General features: G+C 40.5%; 1 long non-coding RNA gene across 1 annotated transcript; it reads left to right on the top strand.

Moving 5' to 3' along the window:
• Positions 1-1,412: 1,412 nt before the first annotated feature.
• LOC147163500 (uncharacterized) lies at positions 1,413-15,656 on the top strand. Its single transcript, XR_015096970.1, has 3 exons — positions 1,413-1,644; positions 15,351-15,450; positions 15,533-15,656. It is a non-coding gene; the product is annotated as an uncharacterized LOC147163500 (long non-coding RNA).
• The last annotated feature ends 4,780 nt before the right edge of the window (positions 15,657-20,436 follow it).

Below are 20,436 nucleotides of genomic sequence, written 5' to 3'. Positions count from 1 at the left end.
GATCTGAGAAGCCATCTCGGCACAAAAACAATTTTTTTTCCGTCCGAGGATTATCCGGAGCGCGGCGGCGGCGCCATCGTCGACGGAAGGTGTCGTCACGTCAGACATCTCATTGTCTTCATGTTGGTGCAACTCGCGGCCAGCAACACGCCAGGACATCTCCAATTCAGCATTTGCTGAAAAAGAGCCGCAGATGCATTATTAATAAGGACGAGTCATGTTTATTCATGACCCGGGGCAGCCCTGATTCAAACGTGTGAAAAGCGGCTTTGCTTTCGGGCAGAGCAGATGCGGCAGATTAGAATCGCTGTTCAGTAAAACGCTCAAAATAATGAGTCTCCTTACTTCTTCTAATTATACACAAGCTCCAAAATGTGATTATTCATTCATCTTGTTTTTATTCCAAAGCCCACCTCATTAAACTTAGCCCTCGATAGTGCATAATTACTGGAGAAATCTGCTTTAATAGCATTTGAAAACATGCTCTCAGCCACATTATTTGATCTTATATTTTATTTATTATACTGTACTTTTTTTCGAAGCAACAGTTGTGTCGGCGTGCAGGAATTGTTCAGTAGGAAGACAGCAGTTTTTTTCCGTCACGGCTGCTTTTCAAATGTTCCCGATTTAGATTTACATCCGTACAGGAAGTGTTCCTTTAATGCCTCGTCTTATTAACAAGTCTGGAACCTTCACACTGCGTTTTCGGATACAGGATGTGCAGGATTTGTCAAACACCTCGCTTATTAGTTGACTTATTAGTTGACACATATCGACCCAGTAATTATTAATTTAAGTATTTTCACGACATTTTAAAGTCTTACAATTTCTCAAAAATCGACGGTGTGCCTTGTGTGTAGACAGAGGTTCTAAATCTGACTGTGTGGGAGGACTTCCTGCACACATTGTTTATATACAAGAAAGGCGGACCTGACTGAGGACAGACATGAGAGCACGGACGAGTCAACTTGGTGGCGAGTTCTCCCCCCCCCCCCCACCCCAATGGGCACGTGTCCTCTCCTCCTCCCACCCCCCCAGAGCTTAACGAGCCACTTACACGTTAATTGTTTGATTGACAGCTCCCTCCAAAAGTGAACGGTCTGCTCGCGCACGGAGTGAGGGAGATGGAACATACCAAATGCAAAGGGGGTGTCCGAGGCTAAACTACTACATAGAGTAGTGTATCGTTTCCTTTTCCCCCCCTTTCTTTTTTTTTTTTTAAATGCTTTATTGAACAACGTGCACTTACAGCAACAGACATGCAAAAGTCACTTTGAAGTAGTGCAAGTCTACACAGCGTAGCTAAACAGATCACGCCACATACTTGGTTTTTCCCCCACGCATCACCTTTCCTGTGACTCAAATGAGCGCGCAAAGTTCGGCAAATAAACGCGGAGCTTGCTATCATTCCCGGAGGCTGGCGAACAGAGCTTTTACCAAGACTGGGAGGCGGCACTGTGCTAGTTACGCCGCAATTTGTCAATGGAACGTGAATGCTTGGGGCTAACGCAAAAGCCGGCATCGTTTCCGAGGACACGACAATGAGACTGACTTTGACAACGGCGTGGCCCAGTTGTTTGTTTCGGATACAGAACATCATGAGGACTTTGAGGGATTTGTAGATTAGGATTGATCAAAAGCAACGTGAGTACATTTTTATATACTTCAAGTGAAACGGAACTCACTGTTTACATTGTTACTTCAACCGAACTCAGTTTTGTTCCACTCGCTGCCTTTTTAAAAACATGGGCTAAGCACTAGCATATGTTTTAGCATAATAGCATGCTACCATATGTTTTAGCATAATAGCATGCTACCATATGTTTTAGCATAATAGCATGCTACCATATGTTTTAGCATAATAGCATGCTACCATATGTTTTAGCATAATAGCATGCTACCATATGTTTTGAGCTAGCGTATGTTTAACCGTGCCTGCGCACAATAGCGTCTTATGTTTGTGTTAAATGCAGAAATATCACCCGTAACTGTGACTGCGCCTTATAATACTTATAGTCGTGAAAATAAGGTACCTTGAGAAAAAAAAAAAATTGGTGGACCCTTTTTGAGTTGTGGTAGCCTTAGCATCAATGCTAAATTTTCTTTTCAAGGTTGTATAGCTAAAGAGGTATAGCTGAGTTCAGTAGGAATGTAACATCACAATAGTGTATAAAAATTCCCAATATTGTTAAAAAAAATACTGATATTGACATTTATAAATATTTGCTGGTTTGACTGATAAGAGTGATTCCCGCTGCAGTGGACCAAAAATTCCTAATTAAAATTAAACTGAATTAATAAACTAACCAACCAGAACTGCACGACGGAATATAACCTCGCCTTTTTTAACAAATGTCCTGCTTTTAATATCGAGACATGATGACGATATCATGGCAATTTTAATATTGCGAAATCTCGATATATAGTTATTTGCATATATATATATATATATAACCCTGCAACACATCTTTATATGAACTCAAATGGTGGCACATGAGCTTGTATTATACTGCCACCAGGTGGCCAAAGTGAGCACACCAGAAGGAGCAGCACAATATATATTGTATTAAAGCAAAAAATGTGGCAAAAACTGTTCAATTTTTTTTTTACATTTTACCTAATTAACATCATTAATGTGTGTTTTTGTGTAGTACAATAATAAAGAGTGGAAAGTTTAGTTATGTGGCGTAGTGGTTATATTTAGACAGCAGTGTCAGATGTGCGCCACTTATCATTCCAAAGCAGCTGTAATGTGAAACGTTTCATTCAGGGAAGACGTTTTGTTCCCGACAGGTTAAAAAAAAAAAAAGAAGTGTCACAGTTGTGGTATGGTTACGCCGCTGCTGCCTGTCACTTTGACTGTCTCACTCCCACTGCCACACGCCGCACTTAAATCCAACCAGTTCACACTTGCAATTCCTGAGGCGTGCTAAAAGTCAGGCAGGCAAAGGTGGGGAGGAAAAAAAACCCAAAAAACTCGCTGAGATAGAAAAGGACTGTTGGCTAAAGAAATGGCAAATTTGAAAAACTGCAAACCGTCCCTCATTTACACATAGTGGCGAAAATAAGACAATAAATACTTCATTACTGTACTTAAGTAGATGTTACAGGTATATCTGTACTTGATTACTTACTTAGACTTTTGTTCATTTGAAAACTGACTTCTGTACTTGTCAAAATTAGCTTCTTTTTTTTTCAACCTCTGTGGATGACAATTCAATGTAAAAAAAGGAGTAAATACGTAGAATTAAAGTAAACCGTTTTTTAGATTTTGATTGATTTGTTGATTGAGATCGAATCTCTCTGCCTGCGCCTCGATCAAATCCACCAAAATGGCGTTGCACCACCATTTAGACAGCTAAAAATCGAATCTACTTTCTGCCACCAAATTGTCATGTGCGCCTAACCTATGAGACCCAAATATGTATTTATCATAAATCTGATATTGTTTTTTGTTTTTGTTTTTTTAAACACAGATTAATTTATTGCTTGTTAAAAAATATGGAGAGAGGACCTTGATTAACTCATTCACTGCCATTGACGGCTATAAACGTAAAAAATTCATTGAAACTATTTTTATCAGTTTAAATTTTTTCCACTTTTGTTAACAAGAGTATGAAAACCTAGAATAAAAATTATTGTACATTTAGAACAAATATAAAATTTGTGATTAATCGTGAGTTAACTAGTGAAGTCATGCGATTAATTGGTGTCAGGCAATAAACATTTTTTTATCGTAAATAATCGCATGACTTGCAATTAATAAATTGAATCAAAAATCGGTCTGAACCGAAAAACGATTCCGAATCGAATTGCAGACCCAAAAATCGGAATCGAGTCGTGAGACAAAGATTCCTACCCCTAGTTTTTCACCCTTTTCAATCAAAATCAGCAAAAGCCCGTTTCTCTAAAGATTATCCTGAACGATTATCATGTGGCGTTGGGTGTGTTACAAAAGTTTTTTTTTTGGCAGCCCTTTATCATGAAATCACTCATGCGAAGTTTTTCCATCATTGCTGTCAAGGAGTCAGCGCAGTCGGTCACTTTTCAGCCGTGGCGAGTTTGCCAAGCATGAAAAGACTAAAGACAGTCACGTCTGCAGCTAGCTTGTTTCCAAGTGACTTTCTTGTTCTTCATCCATGCATGACTAAAAAGACAGCAAAGTCCGAAACGAGGCCCCGCGTCGCTCCCTCAGCTCCCCCTCCGTATCGAGCTTTGTCAAAAGTTTGCCTTCACCTGTGCAAAAGGAGGCACCTTGAGGGACAGAAAAACAGTAAAAAAAAATTGGGGGTGAAATAAATTAAATATATACGCCAAAATTATAAACAAATGACAAAAATATTAATTAAATTATTAAAGCCTAGAATTATTAGAATGAAATTGTAAATTATTATTTTTTTTAAACTAAATTATACTCCTAAATGTCTAATTTCAGCAAGACAGTGTAAAATGTCCTATTATTCTTGATTTGGGATATTTAGACAAAAGCCATGTGGCAAATATTTTACAAAGACGCCTTGGAAGTGTTTTAAATTATGAAAACAATAAATATGCACATTTACATGTTTTGCTGAGGCGCCATTGTGTGTGTTTCTATGCGAGTGTACACTGTGTGGCATCCGGTCACAAATGCCCCCCCCCCCCATGATCCCACCCCTCCAACAACCAACCCATTGCAGCTGCTTTAGTGCCGTAGAAGAAGAACATTTAACAGTAGAAGAAGAGTGTTTTTCGAGTGAAGACAAAACAAGCTCAAGGGAAACAAACTAAGGTCGCATTTTGTTTCCCGACTTGCAAAATAAAATGGATTTCTGTTTTTCAATTAACCAATTTTAAACGTTCTTGTTCAATGGAGACAGCAACACTGCCACCCTGTGGACGAAGGAGGAACGGGCCTTAGAAACATGTGACTATTTGACGATCCACAAACGCACTTTCAACTTTCAGTCATGGAATATGTGCACATAAAAATTAACAAAAATGTTTGTAGATCTGAAAAACACGTGAAAATCGTTATCTGTGAATAATTTTGAGACCAATCTCGCCCCCATACAGAAGTCACTCGTTTCACATACACACATGCACATTGAATGCCCCCGTCTCGGTTAATTAGCTTCACCATCAAACCGTTGAGCTAGCGAGCGCCTCCCTCGCGGCCCGCCCCCTCGCCGACCCGGGCCCGATTCCCGGGCCTGCCGGGCTCCTGAAAATGACGCCGGTGTCGCCGCTCGCTCGCTCGCTCGCCGCCGCCTTCTGACCGAGGGGCCTCAAACTGGATTTTGAAAAGTGCGCAGCACCTGGAGAAGACGCGCGTGAGTCGTCTGCTTCATTAGCCGTCTTAACAAGACGGAGACGGAACACCATTCGGCATGGAATCACTAATCAAACGGCTAATTTCATTACGGTTGCCTCAGGAACGGCATAATCATTCCCATGACTGGAAAAATAATTGGATTGACTTTGCTCCAACGAGGGCTCTTGTCGACAGCTTTTTAAGTGGCTCTTTTCCAGCGAATCTCTCACTTTGTGTCAAAAAGTAATGCAGTTGGACAACAATTGATTGAAAGCTGACGTGGGATTGTGTGTGTGCGTGTGCGTGTGTGTGCGTGTTTAACCAATACTTTGGATCCTGTGGCAAATTCTCTCTTCTCTATTTGTGTGAAATAGAGTAATAATGGTGAAATTGTATTTTTGTGCCAGAAATGCCCTCAAATGGTAAAATTCCGCCCCTTTTTTTTGGGTGATGCCACCGGAGGGGGAAATAACGATAATTATAGAACAAGAATTAGAATTTAGGAAAGGGTCGTTTCAAATGACCTGTCCTGCTTCACTCATTTCTAATCATAGAAGAAGAGGTCGTTTTTCAAATTAATACTTTGTACTTAAGGTTTCTTGTCAACATAAGGAATTCTTCTCAGGGAAAGGGTTTAACTCGTTTGCTCCCAAAAACGTATACATGTGTTCTATTTTAAATATTACCATTCTCCCAAAGACGTATTTATGTTTTTTTTAATAATTTTTTTAATTTTTTTTATGCTAGAGTATACAGAAGGCTTTGATGCAGCCTCTTAACTCAAAAGCGACGCTTGAAGAATGGTAGTTATTACAAAAACAGCCAGCAGGTGGCAGCAGAGTATAAGAGATCCGCCATGTTGCAACAAGCTCTTTTTGCCAGTGTTTTCAACAGATTTGTGAATAATTATGAAATTGAGCTATATTCTAATGCCAGTTGCTGGAAAACGGAAACAGATAGAAACATACTTTTTTTTTCCTGATGAAAGAAGAGACTCTAATCTTTGTTTTGGTAGTGTCCATGTTTTTATAGCAATAGAACACAATATTCTGTGGACCTTGCAAAATCAGTCAAAATCCAGTAAAACAGCTGCGAGTGAAGGGGGTTGCTTCAGTGAAAATGGCTGCCAGTGAATGAGTTAATCAAGAGTTGAGGGTCAAAGCTAAGGTCAGTGTTTCAAATTAGGCTTTCAAGTCAAGATAGGAGTTAGAGTTTCAAATTAAAGTTTCAAACGAGGGTTTTAAAATGAGACGTTTTTTGAAAGGTTAGGGTTTTGGAAAAGTAAAGGTTTCAAATTTTGAGTTTAATCTTGGGTTAGGTTTTCAAATTTAGGTTTGAAGCCAAAGTTAATGTTTCCTATTTGGGTTGTAGAAGATCAAGTGAAAGTTCTGTATGAAGGTTTTAAGGGTTAAGATTTTGGAAAATTAAAGCTTGAAGCCAAGATTTGGGTTTACAATTTGGGGTCCAGGCAGAGTTAGGGTTTACAATTATGGACTGAAGCCTGTTTTAGGGTTGCGGGATTAGGTTTTGAAATTAAAGTTTGAAGGACGCCAATGCGAGGGTTTCATATTAGGATTTGTGTGGTTGCAAACTTGGATTTAAAGCCACAATTCAGGTTTCAAATCAAGGTTCCAATCTTGGGTTCAAAGTCAAGGTTGAAGCAAAGGTTAGTGTTTCAAGGCTGGCTCAGGGTTTGAAATTAGGGCGTCAAGCCAAGACTCTGGTATTAGACAAGGGTTAGCGTTTCAAATTGTTGAAAGTCGAAAACACGTTCTGAAGTACTTCTTATGAATTTGCACTTCAAGTAGTGCTTTTACAAAAATAACTGATTGAATAGTTTGTTTCTTAGAAGATTAAATACAATGAAATGTCAATATTGACTCACAAATAACATTGCAGCACGACTGAAATTACAAACCCCCCCCACAAACAATTGTTCTGTTTTTATCTGCGATCCCGGCAGACTCGCTTGTGACTCACCGAGCAGTCAAAGTTGGCAAGAAACTTGTGACTTGCATGACTTTTCTGTGGTGGTCTGGCGGAGGGGGGTCCGGTTTGAGGTGGCCTGCGGAGAGTCAATAAAGAGCGGCAGGCATCTTTGACGCGCGACGAGACAAAGTGGAGCATTGCGCGACTGGAAATGCGCGCGGCGGCTGTCGGGGGCAACGACACACTACGGCCGGTCACGGTGCGACCACTCGGTGCTGTTTTTTTCCAATTGCCCGTATACCGCACGATTCTGTTGTACCAACTCAGCTGGCCCAATTTTCTTCGCTCTGGCTATTCAGAATGACATGAGTCATACAAGACCCTGTAGGGATTTAGATTTTTGTTCAAAAATACTTGATATATTTTTGAAGAATAATTGCTGAAAATTAGTGCGGAACAATTGTGAAAATTTATCTAATTGCGATTTATTTTTCTCTCTCTCAATTTTGCAATTAATCTGTTTTACAAAAACAGTAACACAAGCAAGTCAGCTTTATTTATATAGCACATTTAAGTGCAAGAACTCATTTTGTGCATTTTTTTCACAAAATTCCCCAATTTTAATATTATTGACATACTGTTTGTCCTGTACCATTCCAAATCAAAATCATTCTGCAAAAAAACAAAAAACAGCAACACTATAATGCCTACTCGTGGTGTAGTATAAGAAGCCATGTCTGCCATCTAGTGGTGAATGATGGGATTACAACTAATTTTTGCATATTTGCTGATTTTAATATTTATTTATTTTTACCCGGGATTATTTTTCCACCTGCCCTCAATTTTTCATGAAAAACTTATTTTGAATGTTAATCAAGATTTTTTTTTTTTTTGAAGAATTCTTTTGGTTTGTAAAAAAAGAAAAACAAATCTCCCTCGCATTTTTTTTTGGTTTTGTTTCGTGAAAATTAATCAGGGGCTCACTTTGAGTGTGGTGCAATATTGTTTATTGCAATAAAGATTACTTTATTGCTTGCGTTTGTTAAAAAAAAAAAATACTCAGGAAGAAGACCTTGAAAAAATAATCGCACATTAAATCGCATTATGAGTAAAAACAAATCACAATTACACAGAAAAAAAAAATCCTCTTGAATGTACTTAATTCCAACAAGTACATTGGCTGCACATGATTAAAATGTTTCAAACTAACATCTATTATTTAATTATTTACAAGGAAATCGTATCAGTTTTTCCATAAGCCCCATATTAGGCTAACGGAGCGTATATTGGAAAAGCCTCTTTGGCATCATTTGTACTCTCCCAAGCTTTGAGTTTCCGTATCGATCGACTTGCCCACATGCTTCCCACCTTTTGTTGCAGTCATCTGAACAGAGGCGGCGTGGATCACGCCGTCTTTCTTGTCTGTGTGCGGATGCCCTCTCTGCGATCGACGGGGGACCACCTGAAAACGCGCCATCGCTGTTGACGCCCCCCCCCCCCCTCCCCCGCTCTCGGCTTCACCTCCCAGCATGCCTCCGCCGATACTCCCGGCTGTCATTTGCAAGTCTGATTCCTGGCGAGATATGTACAAACACAGAAACGCGTGTCTGAGCGGCCATTTGAGATACGTGTTTGAAATGCCGGCTGTCTGCGGAGGGATGATACGGCGATGGCGTGTTGCGCCTTGAATACGAGAAGCGCTTGTGTGCTCTGACAAAACATGTTTGTTTTGCCATCTTATTACCCCCCTCGAACCCTCCACGCATCCGAAACTCCCAGCGGCGCGTTGCCGGGGCTCGTTCAGAGCGTGGCCGGAGAGGATTGTGCCGGTGCGAGTCAGGGCACGTCAGACAGAGTTGCTTTTTCAAGTTAGGGTTTTTGTTTTATTTGGAAACATTCTGATTTTGACATGGGTTTCAAATTTAGGGTTTTATGTCAGGTTTTGATTAGGTTTCACTCGGGATTACTGTTTCAATCCAATGTTAGATTTTGAAGCCAAAGTTATTATTATTATTATTATTATTATTATTTTAATTTTAAGCCTTGATTCAGGTTTGAAGGCGGGGTAAGTTTTCAAGTTAGGTTCATGGTTTCAAGCTTGGGTTAGAATTTCCTATTATTGTTTGAAGTTAAGGTTTTGGGTTAGGGTTTCAAATTAGGACTTCAAGCATGTGTTCCAAACAAGGGATAGTATTACAGATTAGGGTTTTAAGGCAGTGTGGTTTGAATGTAGGGTTTCAAATTAGTTTTGCACATGATGGCTTCATGTCATGGTTGCTGTTTCAAACAAGGGGTGGGGTTTTAAATCTGCTTTTATGGGTTGCAATCAAGATTAGGATTTCAATTTTTTTCAAGGTAAGGGGTAAGGGGTTCAAGCCAAGTCTAGGTTGTCAGAATATGATTTCAAGTTAGGGTTTCAAATCAGGGTTTCAAGCTTGGTTGCACATTTTCTGGCCACATTCAAAGAGGGGCTTTGGCGCAGCCCGTCCGGGAACGTCTGAGCGTTGTGGCAATGGTTGACCCAGACGCTCCGACTGATTGCCCGTGTTGAAAAGCGCGCGCACGCTGCCCCCGGGGGCTGCTCCGCACTCTGCTCTGCTGGCAGGTACGCACGCAACAGGCAGCTCATCTCACTCACCAAAAAAAACAACAACTCTCTGAATGTGAGAATTGAGTGAGACTTTTTGTGTCGGTGAGGTTTTTTTATGATAAAGATATTTGGTGTGAGTGCGAGACGTTATTAACACACCTCATAGCTTCTCTCCTTTATGTCCAAAAGTGTCCATCTTCCTGCTTAGCCTACTATTCCAAACACTCCCTCCAGTCGAACCTCCATTGTTGCTGCATAATTAATTGATAAGTCCCCAGACTTCTTGTCATGTGCTGTTATTTTTTTTCCTCTCTTTCGCATCTCTGCAGCCATTTCCCTCCTCCGCCTTATCCCCCTTCTCCTCGTCGCCTCTTCCATGCTCACTGTTCGGCTCGCCTAATTAGAAATCCCCCCGCAGGTTTTGGTTTAAAAAGCTGAATATTTACTGTGAGGGGTTCAGTTGAGGGTTTCTGGGTCATGCGAGGGGAAAGCGATACTGATAAGACTCAAGTTTGGAAGGGTTATCTCCACCCATTCAGAACTGCCGCCACATTAATCTGCTTTCTAATAAAATCACGCTTCAGCCACTTTGGGGGGGGGGGGGGGGGGGACGGGGGGGGGGGACTGAGCCCATCATGGAACTGCTGTTGAGACCTTTTTAACGCGGCCCCTCAAAGATCACTGAATACTGTTGTGATGTAAAATGATAATAGGTGCGCCGCAGAATAAGCGGTTACCTAGCAACAGCGCCTCGTCCGCTGCCGTCGCTTGATGGGTGCCGGCAAAAACGAATTGCGAGTGGACGTGGGAGCCAAACTGGCACAGAGAATCTTCACTGAACGCTTGAACCAGCATCATTGACGACGTGGCCATCGAGACATTGATGGACCTCATCGGAACTGAAATTGAGTGTGCCTCAAAGAATTCGCTGCACAGGTTTTCAGATCTGTGGAGGACTAGTTGAGGCTGGGATAAAGACTAGTCTCGAGCGCATCAAAGAACTCGAGACTCCGTTAATACATGGTTAGATATTTACAGTAAGGATTTAATTTAAACCCAATTGACCTCAAGTCAAGACCCAGTTATGGGCCTGTCCAGTCCAGATAAAAGACAAGATGAGACTTGGTGAAGGACTTGTCAAGACCAGGTCAAAGGCTAGTTGAGACTAGTCAAGATCCCAACCTAAGACTAGTGAAGATGAAGTCAAGAACATGTCAAGACTTACTCAAGGACTTGTTCAAACAAGGTCTGACTCTTTCATGCCCGGTCATGCACTAGTCAAAACCCAGCCAAGGACTAGTCAATACCTGGTCATAGAATTGTCCAGACCTTGTTGGTCGAAAACTTGTAAAGACCCGATCAGCCTCGAGCTTGTCGAGACTTGGTCAGTCAAAGACATGCAAATACCCGGCTGGTAAAGGACCAGTCGAGACCTAGCCTAGACCTGATTAAAGACTAGTCAACATCTAGTTCTTGAGGCTTGTGAAGGACTAGCCAATACCCGGTTTGGGACTTGTTAGCACAACTGGTAAGGACCAGACGAGCCAAGTTCTTGACAAAGACTTAGTTTAGATCTGGTCAAGGACTAGTCAACATCTGGTCAGGGTTAAATCAAAACTCAGTCATGGACCAGGCAATAGCACTAGTCAAGACTATCTTAGAAATTAGCCGAGTTTTGGTCTTAGATATGGTCAACCTATAGTCAAGACCTAGTGAAGGACTAGTTGTAATTAAGCTTTGTTGAATTCCTCAGACTCTGTGCATGATGGCTTTTTCATGGTACCATGTCAAGGTAAAGGTTAAATGGTCCTGATTCTTACAGTCAGTAATCCTAAAGCAGAATTTTAATGACTTCCACTGACTTGCTATAGTCCCCTTTTTCTACTCCTCATTACTTCCTGTAGTTCATCTGACAATTGACAGGTAACCGGGCTTCAGCTCGGCAAATGCGATTGATGGACGCAAATGGACAGAAATAGTTGCTCTTTGGACGACAGTTTTCTCATAATTGCCAGCTTATCCAATTAAAGAACCCCTATGCTTGGATTTAATTGCTGTGCTGGAGTCACAACCTGAGAGCAAATGAAAGCATTCTGTCTATATCACTGAAAATAGAACTACATGCTATTCTGCAGTGCTTGTAGTGAACCTTTTAACCTTATGTTGTGCTTTTGTGGGCGATAACTGCACAAAATGAATGAAAACGGCCTTGAAGATACTTATTCCGCACAACAACAACTACTGTATTTATTGTTGTAACACTTCAAATGGCTTTATTTATTCACATTCTCGTTTTATGGTTGTTTATTTGTTTGGGTATAATGCAAAACAATGATTTTGGTGGCTGGAATGGAGGCCAGGATGGGAGTTATGTGCATGTTCCAGTTAAGGCTGGCTGACTCCAAAGTAAAGTCCATTACAGTAATTCAGCCAATTACTAGGCAAAACTTGATCAAGGCCCAGACAGTCAAAGATTCATCAAGACCTCAACAAGGACTTATGACCTGCTCCATCAGGTACTTGTCGAGACCTGATCAGTTATGGTCTAGCCTAGACCTGATTAAGGACTAGTCAACACCTAGTTCTAGGGGCTTGTGAAGGACTAGCCAATACTCGGTAAGGGACTTGTTAGGATGACTGGCAAAGCCCAGACTAGCCAAGTTCTTGACAAAGACTGGGATCTGGTCAAGGACAAGACTCAGTTAGTCACTAGTTGAGATTTGTGCAAAGTATCGTCGAGACCTGGTCAAGTTTTTTTTTGGCTTCAGCATGCCCTGTAACTCAACAGTTTTTTTTCAAGCACGCACAATTGGTCTTTATGTATTTTAGGGGTCACCAAAGACTCACTAAGTAACCCCCTTGGTACCTTCAGGAAATGTTTCACGAAAAAGTCTCAAGGAACCAAGCCCAAAATAGAACCGGAAGTCAGCCATTTTGGTTAGAAGCAGCAATTTTGAGCCAATTCCAGGCCTTATGCACTCTTACTAAGGAATTTGCTCAAATGAGCTCTGATCAAAAGCACATAACCAAGATGTTGGATGAGTCAACTCTATTTTATATATTTTAGGAGTCCCCCAAAGCTCACTAAATGTATGACTGAAAAATGTGCCTCTATTTTATTATTGACCAGTACAAAGTTCGCGAAGCATGTCCATTATGACAGGAGGCACAAAAAACGTTTCCAGCCCGAAACATCTCCACCAGCACAAATGATGGTCATGTGACTAAATTGCTTGTCAATTCAATCTCAAGCTCTTCCCGGCTAAAGGTCAAGTGAGAGGTTGGACATGCTCCTCCCCCTCGCTGGTTGGGCGAATCATTTGTGAGGCAATTAGCGGCAAAGAAGCAACCTCCATTTGCATGCGCGAGTTGCCTCCGTATTACCGGAGGTGTGAAGATCCACGCTTCGAACCCCTGATAAATTGCTTATGGCGCAACAGCGCTCTAATTTCCGTATTTCATATTCATCTCTAACACAAAAGTCGGCGTGTTAACAGTTCTGGAGTGGAGTAGCTCCTTCAAGTCCGAGGTCGTCTCATGTCAGATTGATGTGTTGTCTGTCTTAGAGAGAGAGAGAGAGCGTCCATGTTTTTTATTCCGTGGCACACTCGACTCGTGAATTATGCAACACTCCAGGTGGAAATACAGCCTTGGGCGGCTTTTTTTCCCTTCTTCTGTACCTCCGTTTTTTTTTTTTACTCCTTTCCATGAGTTTTGCATTGCAACCTCCCGTTTGCTGCTTTCATGGGGATTGTGAGGAATCCTAAAAAAGCGCTAATATGAGAGTGTTTTGACAAATGGCGATGGTTCAATTTTGAGTGCATGTTTTATTGATTTCTTTTTTTCCCTAATTTGCCCTTTCACCAGGCATGGATGAATTGTAACACACCGGTATTATTGTTCATTTATATTCCTCTAATAGACACCTTATCCCTTTTGCAACCTAGTCAAAATTTTCATAAATTAATTTTTTTGGGATTAATTCTAAAAATGATGAAAATTCTTCTATTTTAGAATTGTATTTGATATATTTTATACTATTTTTTTATGCTACGTATCTTAATTACAGTGTATATAGTTGAAACTGCGAAACAAGTCAAATAAAGCTAAGAAAAATGTGAACTAGAAAAATTTGAACTGAGAATTTCTGCTCTGCTTCCTGTTTTATTTGTTTGGTATGCATGTGTGCAATAAGTCAAGCACTGTGATGCTGCTTATGGCGCCTCTCAGAGCATCCCTTACGGATGATTACTCTCCTTTGTTTCTGCTGGTCCGTTGCCAGCATCTACTCGGATTTATTAGTTTCATGACTTGTTTTGAATGAAAAAATAAATAAAATCCCTATTTTTTTTTTTCCATCGCTAGAACAAAGCAGGCGTTTGTTAAGTTAGCCCGTGTTGGTTAGTTAACAAGATTACGCAAAAAACATCAATTGGGTTTGTGCTTTGTTTGATGCAGCAACATCACATATTTCAAGAAAAGAACAAACAAAAGAGAAATGTGAAATATTTATCAGAGCACAAACCTCTGGGGAAAAAAGGCAAAGAAAATCCATATTTAGGATTTGATAAGAATATAAACAACATAACTAAAATGTTGAAACAAGACAAAATAGTAAGTGCTTAAAATACCCCAAAATGGTTTTAAAATATTTAACTTTCATTTTATTTTTATAATAAAAAGTAATTAATAAATATAATTACAATATAATTTTTTTTGTAAATTTCATAACTAAATATATCAAAAACATTTAGATTTCATATAAGTGTAGTGAATATGAATATTTAAATATAATAAAAATAATCACAGAAATATTATGTAATGAATGATCATCCAAAATATTTGAATATTTAAAAAAACTAAAATAATGAATAGAAAAATTATAATTTTTTCACAAAACTATATACAGCATATATAATATGAAAAATAAATCTTTCATTTATAGTAATAATTTTGAAATAATTTAAAATATTGTCATCTCCCCTTATATTACCCATCCAAGTTTTGCATACATTGGCTGCATATTCTTGTGTTGTTGTTGTTGTACGGTTCAAACAAACCTACAGCCCTGAAAACAGAAAAACAACAAAGCAAAACATCTGAAATATCAATAAGAAAATCATCCACATGTCCAGCTGCAACCTGAGCGACCTTCAGCTCTTCTTCGCAATCCTGAAGAGATTTCTGCTGAGCCTCTCGCCTCTCGACCTAATCACCAGATCGCGACCTCCCGCAGAGCTCCAAGCGTTGCTGAGAGGAATGATAATACAAAAATGTGTATAAATAAAATAAACCAAAACAATTTCCCATCCCGCTGTTTCTTCCTCCAGGCCTCACACGCCAAGACACAATGAATTCATCCCCGCTCGCAGCCTTGGACCGTCCCAGTAGTGCGGCTCTCATCCCACGAGCTGCTTTTCCTGTCCGTATTTGCATATCAATGTGCTGCTACACATCCCGCAATTTAGCACAGCTGAAAACAAAAGCACATCATCCAGGTCCAGCACAAGAAGAAATTCCTCCTTGAATTTTTTGCAGACTTTAGACGGCGAGCGGAGCACACGAGGAGGAAGCTTGCCAGTCGACTCAAACTGGTCCAAGTGGCGGGTCCAAGTGGAAGTGCTGCGAGCTTCCTGGGGTGTGTAGGATCTTTTCACTCCTGTCACACGCCTCCTCTTCCTCCGCATTACTGATCACAACCTCTGACCTCCCGAGCGCAGCGTGAGATGACGAGTCAGCAAAACCCAGTGAGAGAGGAAGTAAGTAGAGAAGATTACACAAGTCAAACTGAAATCCAGGCAAGGAAGAGAGCACCGAGGCTTACACATTTAGTCACCTGAAAAATCGATACGATCTAGAATCTTAATAGCCAAATAAAAATACAGGTTCATCCGCAATCACAATTTCTTTGGGGTTTACTGGAGCAAAACTTTAATTAATTAGAGCACCGACTCCTCTGAGCCACTTCAGCAAGGCAAGGAGTAATTGACAAGTGCAATTGGGCAGCTGGGTGATGAAGTGATGCGTCCACGAGTGAAAATACAATCAATAATTACTTACTGTCTTGCTTTGTTTTGTTTTTTTGTTTTTCCTCTCCACAATTTGGGCTAAAGTAGTAGCAGCTCGTCTCGTTGCAGCTAGCTTGTCATGTTGATTAAAGCAACTGTTGCGGGGCGAAGTGGTCCGTGATGAACGTGGGCCCCTGTTGGGACCCTGACTGCATGCCGTACCATGAAACGACATTGCACCAAAATAATAGTCCTGGGGTCGCTGGAATAACTTGTCGAGATTCGTAGCGGATTTTCTCGGTCCCGCGTGCCGCCTACTTTCCCGCTTACCCTCTTCTCTACTTCCCTGTAAGAATCCAAAGCAGCTTTGCATGTGCATGAGGAGCTTCTGTCTGACAATGGCCTTCAAGTCAAACAACAGTATCGGCTCATTAATGCGCAGAGATCAGATCAAGGCTTTGCATATTCTAATTATGCTAATAAGGCGATGTGGTGGAGCAATAATAGGTGAACGTGCCTTTGGTCTGATTACCCAGGTGTATGCAAGGGAAATACTCCGTAGAATTCCTATAGGAACTTATCATGGACATTAATTCTACATTAGTTCCCCCTAAAAACTGGCAAGCCCTGATGATTGCAGGGGAAATGTTCAATCCTAAAGAGAATCTGAAGTTTAATCTGGTTTCATCTCTTTTAAACACATTCATATTTATTACACAGACGTTCTGTTAACATTTTGTCGTGGATAATTCCACTAATGGTCTGTTTAAAGCACGTGGAAGGAAATTATATATAAAAAAAAAAAAAGTTTTTATACTAAACAAAACTTTTGCTTCCATTTCTCATTATCTTAACTCTAAGACACAAAAGACTTAAAAAATAAATAATTAAAAATAGTTCACAAATGTGTACATCTGTGTTAGTGAGTACACGCCCATGAAAACTGATCGTAAAAAAATTAGAGTTCCAGGTTCAACTAATGTAGATGATATAACTGAATGTTGCCTCCGGAGGTAAGGAGTGGAATTACACAACAGAACGAATCCATTTTCCAGTTGTGATTTTCGCCAATTGTCACACATTTATCCATTCAAAAATCTTCTTTTAATGTGCACAGGGACAGATTTAATGTTGCTTTGCTTCAATGGAATCAAAACAGATATTTTTAGCCCTTTTCAAGCTCGCAGCGCCTGCTTTGAACATCATTCTCACACACTCTTTGTTTGCCGCCCCCCCACACACACGACCACGCAATGTATTTGTTCACGATATTTTTGAACTCGATGATACCCAGTGGAGAAAGACGGAAAAAAGGTACACCTGAAATGTCATCTTGACATTTGATAACAGTTGCCTGATCGTTTTTTGTGGCTACTAGTTTTATTGTACTATGTTTCGGTTCCGGTTCCTTTTGTCGGCGGCTGGTATTTTAGATGAACCGTCTTTCTGTGCACAAAGGCCTGTAATTTGTGTCTTCTGCGACGGGTGTCGTGCAGCACGTTTGATCTGTTTGTGTGTGTTTATTTCAGTATGCTTTTGTTCGCTTTCCCATTAGCAGTTTAACGTTTGTTGACCAGAATTTGCCGAACAATGCAGCGCGCTCCGCTACGGATCTTTCGTGACTGATGTCATGCATTTTAAGTTTGATCTTTTTGTGCTGCATCCGGTTTAATATCTCTGCTCTTTCTTCCCATTCTCACTGGCAGGTTCTTGTAAACTTCTGGACTTTGCCGTTTTTGTGTGAATAAAAGGTTTAATTTGGAGCAGTTTGTGCAGTTAATGGTTTTAATTTGGTTGCTTTTTGTTCCCTTTGCCATTCGCAGGGTCTACTATTGGCCATGTTTTTGCGAGCAAATAACTTTTTGGATCTTCTGAGACTGGTGTGGTTTGATCCATCAGCTCGACAAGAAGGAACCCTGGGTTAAGATTAGCTGTTATGTTAGCTTCTGCCGCTAGCTGCCTGCTTTGCTACCATTTGCGTTACGCACACATCCTCATTCAGTATGTTGTTAAAGTTTGCTCTATATTTTTATTTGGTTGTTACCGACATAACTATGAGATTCATTTTTCAAAAATCATTTCCAGTTTGATAGATTTTGTAGAAACGTTATTTGGACGTATGCCGGCATTGTTATTTACGCTGCAAGCAAGGCAAGTCTTCGTCGCGTTCCTAAAGGGAACGATCAAAACTCTTGAATGCGTGACAAGAGCACGGGGTGAGGAAGAGTGACTCTCCTGATCGCACGTTTTATCTTTAGGAACGCTACAAGGCTTAACTTGCCAGCCACCATTCTACGTCACGAGACACACTGAGTGCGTTGCGACGTACGTCCAAATAACGTTTCTACAAAATGCATTAAACTAGAAATGATTTTAGAAAAATGAATCTCCTATTTGTGTTAGTAACAACCAAATAAATAATATAGAGCAAACTTGTCATTACGGTCGGGGTTCCTTTTAACAGATTAATGGTGACTTGCTTTAGCTTTGGCTCATACCTGCCCGAACCAGCGTCAAACTTGGCGGTAGCGCTATAATTTGACGTGCGTGAATCGTCTCCGCCATTAAGGCCCTTTTTGATTAACCCCCACTTGTGTTTTATTTGCATTTTAAACACGTAGCGGCACTTATATATGCGACCCACCGTCTGAATCCCCCACCAGCAGCCCATAAACGGCACATAAATATACCCATGTTTGACATGAAACATACAGAAACCCACGTCTCCCCCGCTCGAGCGTTCTGGAAACACTCTTTTCGGTGATTGTATCATAAACATTAAAGGAGGCGTTTTTGTGCATTTTTTTCCCTTTCACAAAAACAGTTCCTAAGTGTTTTAATAACCTTCGTAAAATTACTTCAAGGATCAGGAATTATAGTACACATCCTATTTATGGCAGTAACGACTGTTTTGAGAGGGTGGCCCATTCTCATGCAGGTGAGCCAGCCTTTATTTTATGCCGACGGATTAATAGCGAGTCTTATCATTTAATATCACGAGCCTTGCAACGAGAGTAAGGTTCTACTTGTTGGAACAGAGCCCAGAGTATGGGGAAAGAATCGGGGTGCCTATTAAAAAAAACAAGCGGTGTTCCGATCAGGCTTTTTACACTTACGATTCTGATACGATGTGTTGTTGTATAATCGTTTTTTTTGTGATCGGCAATGAGAGGCTTTGATCAACATTGTCAATCACGTACTTGGAACGATTATCGGCCGGTTGAGTTTTACAACGTCATCAAGAACAAAGGAATTTGGGTTTGTTAATTGTTAAAGCGTACAACCTTCATTCTAATGACTGATTTAATGAAGTTATCATTTGTTATCCCGATAAAATTACCAAAAAAAGATGTGGTGCTCCGCAGGCTCGGCTCCAAATTAATTTAAATATTATTTTGAGTCTCCTTCAACAATTATTAATTTAATAATTGATTGAACCGATTTACCCTACATACATTTCCACAAAAATCACCCCGCCATGATCCTTGGCTGATCGATCGGAGCACCACTAATTAAAACAATAAAAGTATTTTCACTCACGGAGGCAGCACTTCACGGGCTATACTGTTTGTAGGTAGCACTCACCGTCATGCAGCTGAAGCAATTAAGTCCTGTAAGTGCCACGGAATCAGAAGCTAACTGTTATATAACCCCTCAAGCCCATTGCAGCTCTGCTTACCTTTTTTTTGTGTGTGTTATTGACACGATTGTTGCGAAAATGTCGCACCCATGTGGATGCGGGTTTTTCTGCATGACAGTTTTTCAGACCTTTGCTATTGATAAATTCAACTATTTGCGTTTTTTCTCCTGTTGAACCTATCCCCAAAACTTTATTCGCACCAGCCTTAGATGCCACAAAATGTCACTCGAGCTGTGTCTAAATAAGTAAGTAGTCATTTGTTTCAAGAAATAATTTGTGACGCATCTCAAATGTAGGCAGTTCTAAGCATATTATACTGTATGTATCCGCAATTAGTTTGAAATATTCAATTAAAGACTTACATTGTTGTTGACATGATGGGTTAGCAGGCACTCCCGAGATCCAACTATTTGTAAACAAGCCATTAAAAAGCCAGTTTTTCATTCTATTGCCTTTAAAATAAAGCTGTGTGCAAACAAAGCCGGACTGTAACCACTGCATGGATGCATATTATTACACAAACATAACATTTACATAATAGAGACGTATTTTCATCTGCATTGTGTACACACACACCCCCCCCCACACACACACACACACACCACTCGAGTATGCAATTCCACACAAGGGCGCTCCTCATATAAGTCAAGGTAAATCTCATTTATTGTGCCGTACGTCTGCACTCTCTTTCGCACTTTCCAGCCCGTTTGGGAAATCTAAATGACATATACATATAATCAAATCCTTTCGGCACTTACACGGTTTAGCAGGCGGGGCCGTTACGCGGCAGATATGCAGATAAAAACTGATATACGCACGGTGTGTTGCGAGAGGTAATCATCTGCCGTCCCGGTGTTTGACGACAATATCTCCAATACCGCACTCGACTAAAATGGTACAAAAGGTTGACGTAATTGAACGTTTAATAGATCCGCGTTGGGGCGCGTGTCTTTATATGTTCTCAACATACACGTGC

The sequence above is a fragment of the Leptonotus elevatus genome, chromosome 13, assembly GCF_054856555.1.
Source record: "Leptonotus elevatus isolate MCC_2025b chromosome 13, RoL_Lele_1.0, whole genome shotgun sequence".
Taxonomy (NCBI): Eukaryota; Metazoa; Chordata; class Actinopteri; order Syngnathiformes; family Syngnathidae; genus Leptonotus; species Leptonotus elevatus.
This window is presented reverse-complemented; position numbering and strand designations above follow the sequence as displayed.